This window comes from Pan troglodytes, chromosome 14, assembly GCF_028858775.2.
Source record: "Pan troglodytes isolate AG18354 chromosome 14, NHGRI_mPanTro3-v2.0_pri, whole genome shotgun sequence".
NCBI lineage: Eukaryota > Metazoa > Chordata > Mammalia > Primates > Hominidae > Pan > Pan troglodytes.
This window is the reverse complement of record NC_072412.2, coordinates 90725936-90742337: the sequence shown is the minus strand read 5'-3', so window position 1 is coordinate 90742337 and position 16402 is coordinate 90725936. Positions and strand designations below refer to the sequence as shown.

General features: G+C 33.4%; 2 long non-coding RNA genes across 2 annotated transcripts in view; both read left to right on the top strand.

Annotated features, from left to right (window-relative positions):
* Positions 1-16402, top strand: part of LOC129136787 (uncharacterized) — a 147088-nt gene that overhangs the window by 115678 nt on the left and 15008 nt on the right. The window lies entirely within an intron of this gene.
* Positions 2540-16387, top strand: LOC107968071 (uncharacterized). The gene is made up of 5 exons (XR_001708953.1): positions 2540-2698; positions 4471-4650; positions 6304-6404; positions 13443-13471; positions 16256-16387. It is a non-coding gene; the product is annotated as an uncharacterized LOC107968071 (long non-coding RNA).

Sequence of the window (16402 nt, the reverse complement as noted above, 5' to 3'; positions counted from 1 at the left end):
GAAGCAAACCAGCACAACCACTGCACAATTATAGCTCAGAGATCTGTGACCTTAAAATCTTATCTCCAGCTCTTGTAGGAATTTTTCTGTCATACACAGTTCTATTTTTCTTTCTGTAGCTCAGCTGTCTTAGGTATTTTTCTTCATTGCATTTAAGTAAACATATGTTGAGACATAGGGGATTATTGTCAGAGCGGGAATTTACTGATCACTTTGGAAGTATGTACATACATTTTATTGATGGTTGGAAATTCATAATTTTTCATTCAGAATATTAAAATAAAATTCAGTTGCATCAATATGTTCCCATCACAATGTGACAATTGTTAACTGCATTCACCATTTATAGTTACTATTAAGATTAAATAAACTACCCAGGTTATTAGTTTTCTATTGCTGCTGTAACAAATTACTATAAACATAGTGGCTTAAAATAACCCAAATTTGTTATCTTTCAGTTTGCTATGTCAGGAGTCTGAACTAGGACTTACTGCCTAAACTCACCATACCTGTACGGCTGCATTACTTTCTAGAGGCTTTAGGGTAGAATTCATTTACTTGCCTTTTCAGCTTCTACAGGCCACCCCTAGTCTTTATCTTGTGGCCACATTCCTTTATCTTCAACACCAGCAAGATTAAGTTGTCATTTTCTCTGAGCCTCCTTCTCTCCCATCTCTCTGATTCTGACAATTCTACCCCTTCTTCCCCATGTAAGGATCCTATGATTACATTGGTTGCACTGGGGTTAGCCAAGGATAATCTTCTGATTTGAAAGTAATCAAATTAGCAAACTTAATTCCAGCTGTAACCTTAATCTCCCCTTGTCATGTAACAGAATGTAGTCACAAATTCTGGAGATTAGGACATGGATATTTTTGGGAGGCCATTATTTTTCCTATCACACTATTTTTGGGTTAGCTCTTATTAGTTTGAAACATATAAATAGGAAAATCTAAGGGTCGTTAATATTAAATCCACATTCAATATAACTTCATTTTTAACTGGAAAATTCATACACAGATGTATCCAACAAAATATGATTTTAAGCAAAGTAATCATAGCCTCCCTGTTAGACAATCATTTTTATATATTTTCCACATTTGCAGAAGAGAGGCTTTGCAGTGGGAGAGCAGAAAATGCCAAAGAAACAATGGTTTCTTTTTTGGGGATAGCCTTTTCATCTGACGTCTCTCAGAAAACTATTCCTTTTAAATATAAATTACAGAGGACCACAATAACCTTATCCCATTGTAGTTAGTTGAATCACCAAACTGCTGCATGTTCTTCCATTAAGAAATTACTGTATTTTCTACAATTGCAGCAAATGTAATTTAAGACAAAGCAAAGAATAAGGATGTATTCATTCATTCATTCATTCATTCATGCATGCACTCAATTGTTTTTAGCATGTATTGCAGGCCTAAGAAACTTTGCTATTTACTATGGATATTGTTATGAGAAACAAATACTTTTTATCTCACAGTAATTTCTTTCATTTTGTTTTAATCTAGGTATTAGTAATCAAACACACTTGTTGAAATCCATAAATTGTGCTTGAATTTTATTTTAATTTTTTGTTTGTTCTAGTGGTGATATTGATTTTGGTTTGCCCAACTTTGCCTGTATCCAACACAGTTGATACTGTTATGTTGATCCTCCGACTGTGTTAACCATTAACACGTTTAATTATTGTTGCTTCAGTGCTTTGTGGAAAAAAATTCTATTGTATATTGAAAAATTTTTTCTGTTATTATATGATTGAGTTTTTATTCTACTTCATTGAGTGAGAGTTCTAACTTTCTAGAGTAACATACGTAAAATAACAGTAAAGAAAACTTTATCTATGTCTATGAATATATATAACATGATTACAGCGCAATACACTGTACTGCCCGTTGAGATATTTTAATTGATTTCTCATTCTGTAAGCCACCACAAACAGCCCTCAGCACTACAGCAAAGTAGTAGAAGTTATAAAGGTCCACATATATATACCCTATTCACCTGCAGGGGAATGAATTAAATAGCACCTGAGCTCGTGTGTGGCACTTGGGCAAATTTAAACTCAGGCCTAGCAAAAAAGGCCACAGAAATATAGAGATATTATTTCTTAGGAGTTAAGAATTTGGATTTTTAGGATGGAAAAATATTAGTTTAGTAGCATGCAGTAGAAATGCACAAATAAATCTTGATGATGTAATGTTTTATATAATAATATTCTCTTGCTTTGCATCAGTTTTACGCATGTCTATATCTTTGCAGAATGTTTCTTAAAAATTATTTTCTTTGTTTTATGTATAAATTATGGTTACTTTAACCATAATATTTAGTTTATTTCCCATCTATAAAGAAGGTTATATAATAATAATAACTTAGATTTCCAAAGAATTGTGTGTTTACATAGGTTTTAAAAATATATTATTCTATAAGATTCTATTTCCTTTTGCTATAGATTATTTCAAACTGCATTTTGATTTCTTCTAATTGCCTTTTTCTCCACGTGTGTGTATTTTTAAAAAAACTGTTTTGAATATTCCGGATTCTGATTATCTTGGTGGAATCTTGGAAAAGCTAAGCAGCTTCACTCTTAATAAACATACCTTGATCAGCAACAAGTAGTGCAGAGGGAGCTCCTTACAACTCGACCAGTGAACCCAATTTGAGAACTGAAGGAGAAATCAATATCTATGCAGATCAGGTGTTGCTAAGAGAGTGCTGGTATTAGAGCTGAAAAGGTGACCTTGTTATCTTTGAGAAAATTAATGAATATCAACCTACCTATGGTTTATCAAGAAAATTTTCCTGGATTAATTATTTTCTTGCTAATTTTAGTCAAATAAAATTCTTTCTGAAATTTCTTTCATCCATGAATTTTTTTACCAGAGATAGCTGAAATTAATTATGACTTACTCAGCTTCTAGACGTTGCTTATCCTTACTAATTATCTCAAATATAACTAGCTTAAAAAGGTTACATGCTAAAACTCAGTTTTTCAATATAAGCTAGTTATTAAAACGTCTTTTTGTCTCTGTTTTCTCAGAAAAATGATAAAATTAATTTATCTTCAAATTGGAAACATTTTTGTATTGCAAATAAATATGAAAAAAGGGAATGACTTCAAATACTACCAAATAAAAATGATTAGACAAGATTCTCTATGCCGAATAGATGCTCGATAATGTATATGTTAACACAAATAAACAATGCTTACTCTCAGCAAGGCTTAACTTTAGATAGTTTTGTTTTCTCAAGACATAAACAATTTAAAAAATAAAATAGGTGATTAGCTGTTGGCATATTTGCAATGAAAAATAAAGTAAACCCATTTCATTACTGTCTATCTTATGCTTGAAATAAAGCATACTAAGCCTGATAATTTCATAGAAAAATCCATGTATTAATAAAATATGCATTCATAAAACTACACATAATTTTGCTCCAAATATTACTAAAATTAATGCATTTATATTTTTATAAGAGTTTTTAAAAGTTTTCTTATGATTCTATACTATCTTGGATATTGTGCCTCTCTATTTTAAACCAATTTATGATGTATGAACACGAAGCAATCAAGATTGTTTTGGAGAGGTTGTTAAAGAGGTTGGACTTGATTTCAGGTAGGACATCTGGGATTTGGAAGGATACCAAGATGATCCACACCTCAGCTTTAAAGTAATTATTCATTTTAACTGACCTGATGTTAGACATCCCCTGGATAAGGTAACATTTTGCTGATTTATTGATTTATAATCTATTATCTACTTTCAATTTTGTAAGAAATAGTTTCAACTCTGAAGGAAAATATAAGTGTCTTTTTCACAACAAAGCCTCCCTGACTCAGTATGGATACTATGTATGACCTTTGTACATGTTTACTTCAGAACTTGCCATGCTTTTTAACCCTTGACAAACAACTGTATTCCATGTATGGTTTAAGAAAATCAAATTTGCAAGCACTATAAGATATATTAGGACAACGAATGTAACACAAAAAAAGCCACATCTTCATTCTCCCTCATCAATTTCAGGTCTATCCTTTAGGATACATTTAGAAAATCCAGTACTAGTTTTGCTGCCCTGATTGATGTCTTCATAGGTAGTTTTCTGCATGTAATCTGAAAATATTTCCTACACAACATGAGGATCAAGTGTGAGAGAATGTTAGAGCAAATCAAATTGAGCAATACCTTTTGACTGACAAATAAAATAAACCATCTTTTGAATACCTTGGCATTTGTGATCATACGCAGGGTTTTTTACCTGTCCAGGTAAAAAACCTGGAAAGGTTTTTTTTTTACAGGGTTTTTTTTAGCTGTCCAGCAAACCATTGCTATACATTTTTTTAACTACCACGCTCCAATTATTTAAAATAATCACAATGGAATTAGCACTCAATTAAATATGCTTCTGCACAAAGCTTTTACTCCACTTTACAGTTTAATTTTGCATACAATTAATAACCATAATTAGTTCCACAGGGAAGACATCCTATGGGGACTGTTTCTTCCTGGGATGAGTAGAATGGAAGCCCTATGCATAATTCAGTTCGTGGAGAAGAGCAAAGGATGGACTTATGGTCCCAATTTGGAGATGAAGCATGGTGACAAACGTCAATGGGAAGCATACACATTGCAAAGTGGCTTCTCTCAGGTAATCTTAGCATTTAGAAACAAGAACAGAGTCTCTGAAAGTCAGAAAACTAGGAGTCCTTGGTTATCAGCTTCTCTAGGCTGCAAAATTAACTTCTTAAATAATAGGTTTTTATTTTAGCCTCTCGCGTTTTACATTTTCAAATGCACATTTATCAAATCCTTACCTGGCATTTATTATGATCTTGGCAGTGTTTTAAATACTTTAAGATTATAAATTCAATTATACCCATAAGAACTCTAAGAAGTAGATAATATGTTATTCTCATTTCAGAGAAAAAAAACTGTCAGGAGGAAGTTATGAAGGTCACACAGCTAGTAAATAGCAGAGCTGGGATTTCAGAATCTATGATTTTAACCCCTGTATGTGCTGCCTCTGTGATTAAATCACATTTCTCTTAGGATTAATATAAAAATAGCTGACATGGTGGGTTTTATGACCTAGAGTGATCTTGTCTCTGCCAACAACTTCATATTCATCTCACACTGCACCCTCCATTAATTTCTAAATGCTGGTTGGTTTCTCAGTTTCACAAATCTCTCATGTTCCTTCCCTCCTTGTAGAAGAGTCCATGCTGTTTCTTCTTTTCATTGTATTCTTCTCGAGCCTCTTTAAAATTACTTACCTTTCAAATCTAGAATAAACAGTTATTTCTACAGAATAGCCGCTAAAGCCCTACCCCAATCCCTATCCTAATTAAGATTTATTTATTTTCATTTACATGAATGGTTTCTTTAATAGTCAAAAATCTCAGTTGGTAATCATGCATTTATTATGATTTGTGCATAATTAGATTCAAGTGTCTCCCAACAGAATACAGTCTTTATGAAAGCAACAATTATTTGCCTGTCTACTAGTATATTCCAATATACTAGCCATATTAAAAGAAATTGATTGATGTTTAATAGTGGCAAGGCGCTGAATATTTTTCCAGGAGATATTATAGTTTATTGGGTAGAAAACACTTGAATACAAATACTTTTTTACAACCATTTATTCAATTAAAAAAGCACTAATTTTATTTAAACTTCTTGTGTGACATTCTATGTCAAAACCATTCATTTATCAAATTTTAACTCTTTATTACCATTTGTACAATCCTTTAATATAAATATAGAAGTCCTATTAAAATTTTTTTTCTGGCAAGCATTAGAGGACTTATATTATCATTTAAAATTATACCTGCAGTTACAGAAAATAAAACATATCTACATGAGAAATTTTTCAGTGAAATGAAAGCATTTCTACCTCTTAATGTTTGGTATATATGTTCGGAAAGTTTTTAGTGAAGTATACTGCCCCTTTAGAAATAAAAATGTAAATAAGCATACAAAATAGTACCTACATATATTTAAGATCTGACTTTGACTTGCTAATTTTGACATTTTTAGTTAATCTCGTACCTCCCAAATTGCAAATTCTGAAAGTTGTACATGCCAATTTCTTTTTTTCGCCATTTTCATAGTGTGAATTTATACTGGGCTCACACCTAGCTAGAATACAGATGATATACTCCAGTTATTTGTGTTTGTTTTGCAGCCAGGTATGGGTATATTCTGGCAAAGAATATAGGCGGAATTAATGTGTACAATTTCCTGGTTGTTTCCTTAGAAGGTGGGTCTATGTCTTTTATTTTCTCTTTTCACCTCTCAGCGTCTGCTGTAAACACGGGGTCGTGAGTTGTCTGTGAGTGTGTGAATGAAAACATTCCATAGAGATTGTGTGGCCATAATACACAAGGAGCTGGACTCCAGGTAACTTTTTGAAATAGCATGCCTGACAAGCTCCAACTTTTACATGACAGAGAAATAATTTTTCTTTTTAAAAATTTGTTTTTCAATTTTTTTAATGTTATGGGTTCATAATAGTTGTATATATGTATAAAGTATACATGATGTTTTTAGACAGGCGTACAATGTGTAATAATCAAATCTACCTACGATTTTTTAAGCCACTCTTATTTTATGTCTCTTGCACTTATCTGATGTCTTAGTCTAACTAAACTATTTCCCATTGGGAATAGTTTGTAAGTTTACAGGAAGAGGTTTGCAAGTCAGCAATAAAAATGCATATGCACATTTCATATGTATGTCATGTAATATACATCAAATATTTCCCTTGAAGTAACTAAGATGATTCCAAGCTTAGATTTAATGAAATCTTTATTTTCTCAGTCACTGATATACCTGATAATTTGTCACTAGATCACTAAATTTGCTATTTTGCTTATATAAATTTTTATCAGGATTTTATTTAATGTGTCTTATTAAATATTTTATACTTATAGAGTCTTGGAGTTTCCTAATCCATCAGGTTGATTCAATAAATCAATAAAATTCCAATTCTGGCCAATAAATTTCACCTGTCCTCCAATACTTTTAATTACGTTTGGAATATATACTGTGAAATGCCTTTTTTTTGACAATGGATAAAAGTTTTGGATGTGCTTCCACAGAAAGAGAAGGAGTCTGATCTGTGTGAATTTAATTCCACTTTCCCTCAAAGCATGATCTAACACCTCATTTAGTACCGGATATCTCAGTCTTTTCCTTTATAAAACAATGTCATGCAAGGATTTCTTGGCATAACTTCCCAAAAGGGAGATGATGTTCCTCAAGGCATTTATGAAACTGTAAAATGCAATTAAATAATATTTTGATTTTTTATGGATAAAAGAGAGATATGCAATTCTCCAAAATTTACGAATTAGAATAAAAGGATTTATTTTCAATGTTGAATTATAAAATAATTCATGGCAAATAAGGCAAAAAATATTGAAAGATAATAGTTAAAAACTGCAATTCTGGCCGGGCATGGTGGCTCACCCCTGTAATCCCAGCACTTTGGGAGGTGAGGCAGGCGGATCACCTGATGTCAGAAGCTGGAGATCAGCCTGGCCAACATGGTGAAACCCTGTCTCTACTAAAAATACAAAAATTAGCCAGGCATGGTGGCGCATGCCTGTAATTCCCAGCTACTTGGGAGTCTGAGGCAGGAAAATCACTTGAATCCGGAAGCTGGAGGTTTCAGTGAGCTGAGATCATGCCATTGCACTCTAGCCTGGGTAACAGAACAAGACTCCCCGTCTCAAAAAACAAACAAACAAACAAAACCCCTGCAATTCCTACACAACACAATATTTCATTAAATGTATTAAGTTGTATTAAAAAATAAATGTTTAAAAAATTGACTAAAAGTTACATGGAAAAGCATCAACTGCCAACCTGGGCTTCAGAGCAGGATCCTGTCTCAAAAAAATAAAAATTAAAAAAAAGAAGAAAAGGAGTCACCATTGATGACAAGGTTTGAGGATAGCGGAGCCTCAGAAAAATTATTGCAGGTTGTGAAAGGAAAATATCTTGGGCCCCCAAGATCACTGAGGAAAACTCCAGCTGGAAATTGCTTAGGGCAGACCTGCCTCCCATTCTATTCAAAGCCACTCCTCTGCTCACTGAGATAGATGGATATCTGATTTGCCTCCTTTGGAAAGGCTAATCAGAAACTCAAAAGAACTATTTATGTATCACCTATCTGTGACCTGGAAGCTCTCTCCCCACTTTGAGTCTTCTTCCTGCCTTTGCATCAAGTTGTCTCACCTTTCCAGACCAAACCAATGTACTTCTTGTATATATTGATTGATGTCTTATGTCTTCCTAAATGTATAAAACCATCTGTGCCCTCACGACCTTGGGCACATGTCATCAGGACATCCTGAGGGTGTGTTGTGGGCGTGTCCTCAACCTAGGCAAAATAAGCTTTTTAAATTAACTGAGACCTGTCTCAAATTTTTGGGGTTCGCAAGGCATATCAACAAATTTATCAACAAAGGAATGTGGTAGAATTGCTGTGATTTCCAAAGTATGTGTATAAAGATAAATCTAAGACTATTAAGGCAGCAGATTGGTTGAGATATTTTCAGTATCTCATTTTCCAAAATGCACTCTTTCCTAGAGGAGTAATGTCTGAAGAGAGTTTTTCAGTTCTGCTTTTCTACCTCTTTCACAATCATCCATTTTTCTCCACAAACACACAAAACATTTCAATTATTAACTTAACATAATGCATTTCTGGATCCTTCTAGGATGACAAAGAGTCAATTTGATTCTAAAATATATCCCCCATAGAGGCTAAGCAAGAAATATTAAAGGGGACAGTAATTGATTACATAAAAATGACAAAATCATGGCAAGTCTTCATGCTTTAGCTAGTTGATAGTTATATTAGAGTCAAATTTCAAAAGTAATGTATTTGTCATGAGGGCATGTATTAACGTTTCTATTCAAATTGAAAAATGATGTAAGACACTTTCTGACAGAAAGTAGGCCTGATGTAGCTGATTGGTTTGACTATGAAGTCTGGTCTTGCCAATTCGTTTACATAACAGACATTTTACATACATGAAACAAGAAAAATATGCTGCTCTGAAGTTTTAATGAAATCTTATTTAAATTTTATTTAAGAATTTATATGATATACAATATGGCAAAAATTACATCTTTGCAATTTAATAAAAGTATAAAAATTTCATTTGTCAACTTAAAGGTGTGTTAGGGAGTTTATTCATGGGACTATGAAAGTAAGAAAGAACGAAGAAAATTGGTTTTTATGGATTGCTCTTTTGCCATTTTTATGTGAGTGATGATGAATTAATAGTAGTACCTGTTTTCACACATTATGATTTATTCCCAGAGAACTCAGCTGCTTGAGTGCAAGCAGAGAAACAACAGAAGAGTATGTTCACCTAGGTGTTTTGTTGTTGTTGTCGTTGTTGTTTTTAATCACAGAAGACAATGAAATGAAGAGAAAGACTATTGAGTTGTTAGGGTATTAAGGAGGTTAGGGTATTTAATTAGAAAGACCAAATACATAGATGAAATGTGAGATCAAGTGGATGGATTTCTGATGTTATTACATAATGTTTCTGCTTAGGAAAAAAGAAGGTGATTGAAGAGCTCATTTTAACCCTTAAAAGTACTATTTATATTGGGGCTTTCTAGGAAAAAGTAAAGTTGCTGAGAACATGGTTAATCCATATAGTGATGTCATACTTTAATGTAATCATTATGGAATCTGTGATCTGCAGTCATTATTAATACACAGGAATCCTCTCAAATTGTGTCTCAGTTTTTGGCTTGGGAAAATTTTACCCAGCTTATGTTCTTTCAGGGTAAGAGTTTAATTTCCTGTGTTGAATTTTGTCAATTTTAGTACCTATATACATAATATATAATATATATATTAAAAACTATTTTAAAAGTGCAAAAGATTTATACAACAAAGAAATGGAATCAATCTAAGTGCCCACCAACAGTGGATTGATTAAGGAAACTGTGGTATATATATATCAAGATGTCATAACATTTTTTCTGTGGAAAATAATATAGTCATAAAAGACCATGTGTTGTATATTTCAATTTTTATAAAAGGTCCAGAATAGGAAAATCTACTGAAATAGAAAGTAGAATCATAGTTGCCAAGGACTGAAGAAGTCAGTGAGTTGGGGAAAAGAGATGTTGGGCCCCAGCTAGTAGGTATAGGATCTCTTCTTAGGAAGATGAAAATTATCTAACCTAATGTGTAGTGATGATTTCACAATTTTGTAAATGTCATGATGCCACATTAAATTGTAACCTTTTATTTGATACACTGCCAAACATTATCTGAAATAAGCACTTGCATTTAGTATTTGAAATATTGCTCCCTTTTGATTCTAAGGCACCTCTTAAGCAATAAAGTTTTTGTATCAAGTTTCCAAAATTGGCCACTGTAATTTTAAATTATAGCATTTAAAATATCAGTCTACCAATATGAGTTATAGCATAAATACATTTATGAAGTAGTAGTAAGTCCCAGAGGGAACACTGTCTAAAATTTGGACTAAAATAAACCCACTGAAATTGTTGCTAAAATAGTTGCTATGACTTCATGTTTTGGGACCCTCAGCCTAATGTCTGGACTGTGACCAACTAATTTGTTCACCCAACTATTTTGCACTTTTTATTAGAAAGTATTGTTAAGGGATCTCTCTCAGATTCAAATGTTCACAGACAAAACAAGAACACACTGTGGAAACTCCTTAGAAAGTTTTGATAAGTGACCTGAGGTAAAGTTGGACTAAAGAATGCTAGTATAAGGAACGCTCTGAATTTTTTATTCACCAGGTTTGGCTTGAAGAGTGGGCTTACTGGGGTCTATGTCTATCTTCTTTCTTGAGTACTTTCCTATTAAAAGACATGTAACAAAAAGGGGCAGGGGGGAGAGAGAGACAAATAACAGTGTTCTTAACACAAATAAAAGAACGGAAGTTTTCACATCTGATCAGATGATCAAAGGGTCTCTAGGAAAGGTTTTTTTAACACAAGGATAGGAAATTAAATTGGTATTTGAGGAGCTTTGATGCAAAGAAATTAACATTCAGACACAATCTAATTAATTACCGATAATTATCGTGTTCTGAGAGACACTCAAGCTACATGCCCAAGGACTTGCAGAAGCAAGTGCTGTTTCTGAATGGAAAGCATTGTGACATAGAGAGGAAAACAGCTTAATTTTGTTCTCCTTGGACCTCCAAAATTGTCAAATTCTGGCTTCCCAATAGTAATACTTAAACAACTTTATAAGGTTTTAAATTTTTTTTAAATTTTCTTTTTTTGAGACAGAATCTTGCTCTGTAGCCCAGGCTGGAGTGCAGTGTCACAGTCTCAACTCACTGCAACCTCCGTCTCTTGGGTTCAAGTGATTCTCCTGCCTCAGTCACCCGAGTAGCTGGACTACAGGCTCCTGCCACCATGCTCTGCTAATTCTTGTATTTTTACTAGTGACAGGGTTTCACCATGTTAGCCAGGCTGGTCTCGAGCTCCTGACCTCAGGTGATCTGCCTGCCTTGGCCTCCCAAAATGCTAGGATTACAGGCATAAGCCACCATATCTGGCCTTCCATAAGGTTTTTAATGGTCTTGGAGGATTAATTATTTGATACTGTCTATAGAAAGTTGAACATTTTGACTTATTTAAAATGGGATTATGAGACTGGAACAGAAAACCAAACACCGCATGTTCTCACTCATAAGTGGGAGTTGAACAATGAGAACACACAGAGACAGGGAGGGGAACATCACACACAGGAGCCTGTCGGAGGGTCGAGGGCAAGGGGAGTGAGAGCATTAGGACAAATACCTAATGCATGTGGGGTTTAAAACCTAGATGATGGGTTGATAGGTGCAGCAAACCACCGGGGCACATGTGTACCTATGTAACAAACTACACGTTCAGCACATGTATCCCAGAACTTAAAGTAAAATAAAAATAAATAAATGAAGAAAAACAATGGGATTTGAGACAGTTCCTGAAATGAGCAATAAAATGAGCAACTTTTATCTACCTTAGCAAGAATTTACTGGAAAAGTTCGGTCAAAGTCATAAATCACATCAATGAAGATAGTAGAGTGGTATTTGTAAAGACAGCTAGCTAATATAATTATGTTAGTTGCCAGCTGGGTGCAGTACATACTTTTTGTTCAGTGATAAAAAGAGAGAAAAAAGTTTGGAAATGAAAGCCACAAAAGAGAAACAGACTGTAATAAATATATGGACACCTCTTAAAAGATACCATCAAGCAATATGAAAACAAAATCTCTTGAATAAATCTAACAAAACATCCACTAAACCACTGGATCCTTGAGACCAGTCATTCTTTATTGTCAATTGTTATAACTTACTGTATTTAGCACATATACACACATACATATATTATAAACACATTTTAGCAAATAAAACTTAGTTTACTTCCTGGGGATGTGATTTGGACTTGGTGATAAGAGTAAAATGCAGAAGCAGAGGTTAATGAAAGATTGTCCATACAAATTGTTATGAGGCAAACGCCATAAAATCTTACCGATTAACTGGATGACAAAAACTGCAAGCTGAGCTTCAGATGCCCACCTCAGAAAATGTCTCAAAGTACATTATGGACTCTCTTAAGAATGTCTGTTTATAAGATAAGAATAATAAATCCTTTATCTTATGGTGTTAGGATTTCACTATTGTTTTAAAATGTGTCAACAGCATAATATTACAGGTTATATGTGAATGATTATGCTATCCATAAGATTGGATGCATCACAAAGCTAAATGGAGCTACAAATGGCATAAAAATTTTCATCAACCCAGGTCCGAAAGTAATTCACACTTTTAACCTTGGAATCCCACAACCAATAGTTGTCCAAAACGGTCTCATGTTTGGATTTTCCTGTCTTTTTCCTTCACTTCTCCTTTTCATGCGTGTGTAAGAAAACTCATTCATTTCACATCACAAATAGATTAAGCTGAGCGAGTGGCATCAAAAACATGGAAAAAGGTGAAGTGAAGGGATGTTATACAAACAAAGCATTCAAAGCAGATCTGCAAATATATGACAGCTGTCACAGCATAGCACTGATGCATCAGTGAGAGGTCAAGAACTATCTTCAAGGCAGAAGTCAGAAAAACAACCACTAAAAAGGAGATCCATTTCCATAAAAATGGGGGTGCGGTGGAGTGGGGTGGGGTGGGTAGGGCAACAGTGTGATAGTAAATCTGGGGAATAGGCATTTGAAGCTAATAAAATGTCATAGTCACATTAAAACTGCAAAGATAAGCATTATATAAGACAAGTGACTCTAAAACATATAGTGAGATTGTATATGAAGCAAAAAATTATATTTAAATTATCTCTTCATTCTTGAGCAAAGTAGTTCCATTATCTCTAATACAGCAAACTCTAAAATGCATTTTCTGCCTCATTGCAATTCACAGCAAATGGCCCAGATCAACATTCTGAAATTGTAAGTAGTTTCTTTAGCCTTCTAATAGGACTTAGCTGTATGACTTCAGTATCCAGATTTCTGCCTCAGTGAGCAATAGCTCAGAGTTAAAATATTAAATAGACTAAATATTAAACACATAGTTTCTCCAAGGACATATATAACAACACATGGTACTTTAGGAAAGGAAAAAAAGCACAAGAAAGATTGCCTGCTGGGTCATCAATTTCACTATTTTGACCTCTCTAACCCAAAGGGTTGATTTAAATGGTTTAGCTCATTTTTTTATCATATATAAATAATAATCTGGTAGATTGTTCTGATCTTCATAGGGTAATATGAAAAAATATAATCCTTTCTTTCTCCATTTCTTCCAGCTGTGCTATAAGTACCTGCAGTTTTCAAATGCAGTCAGACATACATTGGAAGGGCTAGGAAGTTAAGACACAGTCTCTAGGCTTGGCTCTGCCAGCTCTACAGAAGTGCACGGAATATAACCATGAAGAAGCCTGGGGCTTTGGCATCAGTGAGACTGGGATTAACATTTAGGAAAGTAACTTAACCTTTTGGAGGCTCACTGATCTCATCTATTGAATGAGATCAATACACCTGTTTGATTTTTTTTTTCTGTAGAATTTAATTCTAGATAATTTGAGGAGTCTAATAAAGTGTTTGGGATAGGAGAAAAGGCAGGTATTATTCATTGTCATCATCGTTACTGGACAGGTCAGAGAATAAGGAAGTAATAGTAATATAAATCTCAGTTAAGGAATTAGTAAAAATTTGATTCATAACTTCTTGACATGAAGTATCCAAGAGCCCAAATGAAATAAAAACACTCTAAGAAAATTATTTAAAAAGTGACTCTAAAGGCAGATGTTAAAACAAAGTGAAGAAATACAAATAGATAAATGAGAAAAATAGTTACAGGGAAGGAAAAGCCTTAATAGATTAAAGGTAATGTTTAAGAAGGTATAGGATATCAGCGCATATTGCATCTAGAAATAATCTATCTTTTATTTTGGCAATTTATGAACATGTTTTTTATCCTAAAACCTGAGTATTATAATTGTATTCAGCAACAATACAGGTATAAACCTTACCCATTCTTCAGTGCTGCCTCCTCCAGGAAGGTCTTTCAAATTCCCTGAAAATGAATTTATAAAGACATTTGCTTATACCTTGCTTAGGACACCTCTCTCTACCTCAGATAGGAACAGTGTGCACACTGTTCCCTCATACTGGTCTGCAAATCCTGCATGGGGGAACAAGTCAAACCAGATTCAACTTAGTTCCTCTATGTGGCCTCTCATGAAGACATATGTGGCTTCACAATGGGCAACAATTGGACTTGTTCATGAATCCTTTTGCTCTTTTTCTATGGCCTGTGTTACCATCCTACACTCACTCCCTTCTTATGAGCTCCCCTTTGGTATTTTTATCATTTTCTCCTGCTTTTGTGTCTTGGTCACAGCCACCCTGAGGGAAATGCTAGAAGTACTCCCACTCCAAAATGGCCCCAGCCTACTTAATGGAAATTGGCCAATCTCTCCTCCAGATATTTAATTCATTCTTACTTCATTATATGACTGCATTATAGGACTCAGTTTCAGCTGCAATATTTTCTCTATGTGTATAATAAATGAATTTAACAAAAGTAAGTTTTCCTGAAGGAGTTAATAGGTATATTTTGAAAACAGCAACTTGATTTTCCTGAGTGGTATATTCTACATGCCGTTTCATTTGTGATTTCAGCTATTCTATTATCTAAACAAACTATGCAAGACCCAGAAACAAGTTATTTGAAATACAATCCATATAGTGTTTTGGAACCCTGAACTATTATAGAAAGTCATCATCCATGCCATGGTTCAACATCATAGGAAAGGAATACTTAAAAAGAAACAATTACTTTAAAGATCATGTAAAATAAGTGTTTTGAATAATAAACTACTCTCATTTCACAATCTTATATTATAATTATTATTATTTACATATGTTAATTTTTAAAGCTTTATTAACGGAAATTTAGTATATTAATACTTCATCTATTCATATGATATGTCACGATGTTTAGATTATTTTAATGCAAGTATTAAGTTTATGAAAAACAGATGTCCTTTCTTATTACATGTTTTATTTTACATATGTATTTGACTAATCAAACATATATGACCTACTCACTCAAAATATAATGATATTGATTATTAGTCTCTCTTTTGTTTTAACCAAATAATAATAGACTGCACTATTATTGAAGATACTGAAAAGTGATATCTTTGTCTTAGATTTGCCATCATTTGTTTTCCAGCTACTTGCTTCTGGTAAAAATGAATTTAAATATCATGGAAACACCACTGAATTCTAGAAAATTGCATAATCATCTCTAATAATATGTTTCTATTGACATCATCTGAGTGTCATTACACAAAAACACTGCAGTTAGCACAATAAACCAACTGAAAACTTTAAAATATTTTATTTAATGTGAAGAGTTATGTGTGTAAACAGTATAATTAAGAACAATCAGATGAAGGTGGCAAGGAGCCACATACTAAGTCTACAAAAGTAGGAGAATAGAAATACAGCATCCATGGATGTAAAGTTCATGATCTAATGTAATCCTTATAAAAGGAATGTATTTGAATTAATGTAATTCTTATAATAGGAACATGTTTGAACTTAATTTTAGTTGTGCGTCTTAGAGAGTTCAGAGAACTATTAATGTTTGCCTAAATTAACTATGTGAATTCATCTTAAGGGTTTTATTTAATCAAAAACGCTTTCATTTTCTGTTGTTTTAAGGAGCTTAGAAAACTATCAGATATCTGGAAGTGAAGTAAAGCTTATGAAGAAAAAAGCAGTGTGGAACTGCAGTGATTTAAAAGAAACAAGATGGGACCCATACACTCAGCATTAAAACATATAAATCTGTAATTATTCTAGTGAATT